Source organism: Rhinolophus ferrumequinum, chromosome 22, assembly GCF_004115265.2.
Source record: "Rhinolophus ferrumequinum isolate MPI-CBG mRhiFer1 chromosome 22, mRhiFer1_v1.p, whole genome shotgun sequence".
Classification (NCBI taxonomy): domain Eukaryota; kingdom Metazoa; phylum Chordata; class Mammalia; order Chiroptera; family Rhinolophidae; genus Rhinolophus; species Rhinolophus ferrumequinum.
The window spans coordinates 41,089,673-41,096,241 of record NC_046305.1 but is presented as its reverse complement, the minus strand read 5'-3'; positions in this window follow the sequence as shown (position 1 = coordinate 41,096,241).

Below are 6,569 nucleotides of genomic sequence, written 5' to 3'. Positions count from 1 at the left end.
GGCCGCGCCCTCTGGTGACGTCACGCGCTTCTGCACGGCGATTCCCGCCTACCCCTGAACAGAGGCTGCGCGGTTCAGGTGGAATTCACATGGGCCGTCGCGCGCCCTCTAGCGGGAGACTGGCTCACTGAAAGGTAGCCAAACTGTGACGTCAGAAAACGAAAAACGTGTGTAGAGATACTGAGCTAACGCGATCTAGTAAATTCCCTTTACAGTCATGCCATACATCAAGAAGGGAGAGATCCTTCGCTTTGCAAAATAATTTTTCACTTTACAAAGCGATTTATAATAGACTTCACTCAATAGCCAGTTCAACAACCAAATGGAAAATTTACCCCCAAAAAAAGTTTATTTTATTCATTTTCAAGGATATAATAATTGTATAGAGCTATGAGGTGTACCTCCAGTGTACCCAATACTATGCAGGAATTCATAATCTAATTAGAGAGCTCAATTACTGGCGTGCTGAAAGTAGTCAAAAGCTGGTTTAAAAAGCAAATACCTTTAAAAACAGACACTGTTGATCAATGGAACAAAATAGCCCAGAAATAAGCCCATACCTACACGGTCAATTAATCTATGACAAAGGAGGTAAGAACATACAGTGGGATAAAGACAGTCTCTTCAATAAATGGTGTTGGGAAAACTGGACAGATACGTGCAAAAAAACGAAACTGGACCACCGTCTTACACCATATAAAAGAATAAATTCAAAGTGGATTAAAGATGTAAATGTAGCATGCAAAACCATAATACGAGAAGAAAACATAGGCAGAAAAACTCTCTGACATTGCTTAGTAGCATTTTTTTCTGATATATCTCCTCAGGCAAGGGAAAAAAGAAAAAATAAACAAACTGGACTAAATTAAAAAAAAAAGTTTTTGCACAGCAAAGGAAACCACCAATAAAACAAAAAGAAACCTATGGAATGGGAGAAGATATTTGCCAATGATACATCTGATAAGGGTTTAATATGCAAAATGTATAAAGAATTCATACAACTTAACACCCAAAACACAAACAGTCCAATTTAAAAATGGGCAGGGGACCTGAATAGACATCGCTCCAAATAGGACATGTAGCTGGCCAATAGACACGAAAAGATGCTCAACATCACTAATCATCAGAGAAACGCAAATTAAAAGTACAATGAGATATCACCTCAATGGCTATCATCAATAAATCAACAAACAAGTGTTGGTGAGGATGCAGAGAAAAAGGAACTCTTGTGCACTGTTGATGGGATTGCAAATTGGTGTAGCCATTATGGAAAACAGTATGGAGATTCCTCAAAAAGTTAAAAATGGAACTACCTTATAACCCAGCAATTCCACTTCTGGGTATTTATCCAAAGAAATTAAAAAAGATATATGCACCATTATGTTCACTGCAGCATTATTTACAATAGCCAAGATATGGAAGCAACCTCAGTGCCCATCAATAAATGACTAGATAAAGAAGAGGTGGTACATAAATGAAATATCACTCAGCCATAAAAAATAATGAAATCTTACCATTTGCAATAACATGGATGGACCTATAAGGTATTATGCTAAGTGAAATAAGTCAGACAGAGAAAGACAAATACCATATAAATTCACTTCTGTGTGGTATCTAAAGAACAAAATAAACAAACAAAACTGAAACAGACTCATAGATACCCAGAACAAACTGATGGATGCTAAATGGGAGGGGGGTTGGGAGGGCTGGGTGAAAAAGGTGAAGGGATTAAATACAAATTGGTACAGTCGTGGGGATGTGAAATATAGTATGGGGAATATAATCAATAATATTGTAATACCTATGGATGGTGTCAGGTGGGTAGGTACTAGACTTATGGAGGGGATCACTTCATAAATTATATAAATGTCTAACCACTATGCTGTACACCTGAAACCAATATAAAATAATATTGAATGTTAACTAACTGAAAAATAAAAAAATTAAAATTAAAAAAGAAAATGCCTTGATGATGATGGTATACATAAATGAACCAATAAAAGAATAATTATTTATTCGCCAAACATAAATTCATGTGCAAAATTGTATGAGAGGGCCTATCAACGCTTTAGAATCTACATGTCAGGGAGTTATTCTTGAAAGCTGATTGCCAGAGGAAGTGATTTGAGCTCAGACTTAAGAAGTTTAGGCAGAAATCTATTTCCTGAGATGGTTCATTTGAGACTGAAATCAAAGCAATTAATCATGAATTAGATCAGTTTAGTTGCTAAGCACCCCAACTGTGATATAACCATGATACACACTGGCAGAAAATAGACTTTCCTACAGAGATTTGCAGAGAACCAATGGTCTTAATTCAAGTTGGTCACATAGGGAAGTGGAAATGGTTAACTACTATGAGTAATAATAATGGCTAATATTTACTGAGTGCTTACTATAAGCCAGGCACCATGCTCAGTGGATTATTTCCTTGATCCTCAAAGCAACCCTTACAGACAAGGAAACTGATGCTTAGTGAATAGACAAGGTAACTTGGCGGAGATGCACAGCTTGTGGTGGAATGGAAACAAGGACAAGGCTTGAGCTACACAGAAAGCAAATAGAGCAGCCTGTGGGATAACCTGTGGGGTTTGCTCTTTACAAGAGAAAAGGAAGATGAATAAAAACAGCCATAAAATGGATTCAAGCATAACATATGTCATTGTTAAAAACAACACAACAGGCCCCAAATGGAGTCACTTAAACCGAGAATTATCGTTTCCACTCTCCCGGAAATGGCATCTTAAACTAGTCAATCAGGAATCACTGATCAGCACTAGTTAGGTTATCTGCCATCCACTAAAAGAAACTAACCTTGCAAAAATCAGTCTGCTTTTTTGCCAGTATAACTTCTTTGTTCCTGCTCCTTTCTGTCTGTAAAAGTCTTTCATTTTGTACATTTCCTTGGAGCTCCTTTCTGTCTGCTAGATTGGATACTGCCTGATTCATGAATCATTCAATAAAGCCAATAACATCTTTAAAATGTACTCAGTTAAATTTTGTTTTTTCATAGCATGAATAGTTTTTCCATTCAAGGTGCATATGGGAATGGAAGCTGGAGCCCTGGCTTCTTTTAAGCCTACATTAAATGGACTCAACTGCCCCAAATTTTAAACAAACACATATATTATTTCCCTCTCACTTTTTTATTTTAAATCAGGTTCTGTTTAATATAGCAGGCTGGAACCCCAAGCCATAAGAAAAAGACGAGATAGTGCATACTCACCCTTCTTAAACAGAGCTCCTCACCCTGGAGGCTCAAACCAATGCAGAAAAGGGAGGTAGATGAAGTGCCTCCATCTCCTACCCTTCAGGAGAATGACTGGATACCAGGGAATGACACAGAATGGCCCCTCTGGACTGGAAGTTTGACTTGGGTCACATGGGGCAGAGCTGAGACTCATGTCACTGAAAACTAGGTTCCAGGGTGGCAAATAGCAAATATGGGCTTTAGCCATACCCAGATCCACACCCTGCATAACCTGGCTTTGTCTCTTACTTGCAGTGTGACTTCAAACACCTCAGTTTCATTGCACTTATGTGTTGAATATAATACCTCAAACCTCACAACAACAAACAAGATGACAATATTGCCATTTTACAGATGTGAAAACTGAGGCTCTGAGAAATTAAGTGAGGTGTGAAAGACCTCAAGATGGCTCCAAGACCATCACCTTTTCTGTTGTAATACACTTGCTACCATTCCCTGCTCCCCTAGTTTCACATAACCTTTCTGAGCTCTCTCTCTAGTCTCGTCTAATTTGTTTGCCTAAACAAATTGAACCATGATTTTGAATTCCCTGAACATGACAATGCAGAATGGAAGGTAAAATCTACTGACACTGGTCAGAGATGAAAACTCTACTTTGTTTAATTCGCAGACCAGATAAAGAGCCAAAATAAGAGGGGGCTGAATGTGAAAGCTCTTGAGTTAGGGCAGATCATTCACTCACCATCCTATTCCCAGGTCTTCTTCACTAATAATTGATGACTTAATCATGATAATCCAGAGAAATATTTTCCATAAAGACATCATGGATTAGCAGGTCTAATCAATGCTACATACTTGGCCCTCTGAGAATTAATATTTGAACTGGTTAGCCGTGTGACTGTGGGTGAGTTACTTGACCTTTCTGGGTCTCTTCATTATCTGTATAAAGGGGATAATATTATTATCTAGTTCCTGGGGTTGCTATGAGAATGAAATGAGTATGTGGAAAGAACTTAGAAGAGTGTAGTATGTTTTGGTTTTATGTTCACCTGGTATGGACCACATCATCTTCTGTAGCATTCTGACCAAAGCAGCCCAGCCTTAGATGCCTAGCTAAGTAGTTAGTCATTTCATTTCCTGTGCCCTGGTATTTGTAGAGTATGGGTGTACTGGTCCCAGCTCCTTGGTGTCCTAGGACCAGGAATCCTGGCCTTTCCTTTGACCTTTGACCTCAGCTCTTTGGCCGGTCCAGTCAGCCATGGACACAACTCTGTTCAGAAGACACACTCTGCCAGCAACTGGGCTTACCACACAGTCTCACGTGGGCTCTAGACCACAGCCGGGAAAGCTGGGCCAGTTCATGAAGGCCCTCCCAGGGCATGGACCCACTCTGAACCCTCCAGATCTTCTCACCAATCTTTCCTCAAATATCACACATCTCCTGTTAGGCCACTAGACTGAGGTGGTTCCAATGCCGTGGCAGCCCACATAAGCAAACCAAAACCTAAGTTTGTAACGGCCTCCAGGTTAAGAAATCGAAACCTAAGGACGACCAATCACAAACAGCCAACTAGGCTTTTCCAAATAGGACAACCGCTTAAGCCATAGGCAATCAAATAACATCCTGGCTTTGATTCTGCCTCTTCTCTGTAGAAGTCTTTCCCCCAAGCTCCTATCAGTGGAGCGCTCCTAACCACTTCCAACTTGCTGCTGCAGAATTCAAATCAACTTCTGCTCAAATAAATTCTTAAAAAATAAATTTAGTATGCCTCAGTTTGTCTTTTAACACTTCTTAGCCTCCCATCACTGAAATTTTGCTTCAAGGAATTGCTCACCAAGGCAATCCTTTTAAAGTTCCCAAACCTGGCCACATGTCAGAATCACTTGGTGAGTTTGTTACAAACAGATTTGCAGGCCTGTTTCCAGAGCCCCTGAGTTAGAATCTCCAGGGGTGGTAGGTACCTGGAAGTCCTTATTAAGTAATGAGTTTCCCAAGTGATGTGGATGCACCTGGCCTAATACCAAAAGAGAACTAAACTCAGCCCTTCTCTGTGTGTGCTCTCTGATGCAGCAGATTTCATTTTTAGAGAACTGTGTCTGGCTTGTCTCCTTTTCAAGTGCGGAGGCTCTGGGGACTATCTCTTATCAGCGACACATTACGCATCTCTCATCAGTCGTACATGGAATAGGGAAGGAGACACAGAAAAAAGGAAGCTTGCCCTCCCTCCCCATTTACCTGAAGCCCAACTCTATGCTCCAGTTCCCTCCAGGAGGAGTTTTATGGTTGTTCCCAACTACATTCTTGGCTCCACAGCTACACTTCTGGGGAGTAAACACTTTAGTTGTGTGTGTGTCACGTAAGTCCTGTTTGTACTATTTTTTAATAAGGTTACTGGCATTGGAAGACAAACATTTCTCTAGGTACAATGGATATATATTATATATCATGGCCTTTCCTCTCCAAAGATGAAATAAGCAATTACAGTGTGAGTGGGGGATACAGCCAACAAGATTGATGTCCTCCCTCCCAAAATGCATGGATCAGTCTGCCACAGTTTCAGGCCCTGCCTCTGGCTGTCCCTCCCTCCGAAGTCTTTGTTCACTCAAAAGAATGGCTGCAATCTCTCCAGCAACAGGCCAGCAGCTCTGCTTTCCCAGGCGCTGGAGCAGCAAAGGTCACATCACATGATGCTTTGACTTGGGGAACCCCGCAAGCAGCTCGGCTTCTTCCAAACTTAAGACGAGGGTGTTTGTTAATACAGGTGGGCCTGGCTGCTGCTGCTGTCCAACCTATGAGGAAATCCTGGGGTGGTTTGTCTTGGGTGTCTTGATATCAACTTCTCTGGGAGTGAACGTGTCCAGCCCACAAATGGCTAGAGGCTGCAAAGCATGTGCTGGTGTCGATGAAACACTTAGAAAGTGGATGTGTTGAAGTCTGTGGTGTGTCTGCATGTGAAATATCAAAGAGAATTACTACTAAGCAGACTTTTCATGTTTCTAGGACTTTCCCAGTGTGACGGCTCCTTCTGGCAGCCTTCCAGAGGACTTTCTGGATCTATTTCTCGACTGAGTCTTCTCCAAGACAGGCCTTCAACTCCTGTGCAGGTGAGGACACACCTGACCTTGCCCTCAAGAAGTAGAGACAGTTGTTCTTCTCAAGGCCTGCAAGCTTGTCCTATCCTAGATGCACTTTTGTATTCTGATAGATCTTTCCCATCTCTAATCACAATTGAGACAACTCTGCAAAAGATATGGGAGGACTTTTTTAAAACAAAGACAAAAAACTTTGCCTTTGAGTCACACCATTTCAATTTAAGTTACTCACTAGGTCAAGTCTGTTTTCATCCGTGTCTCACTG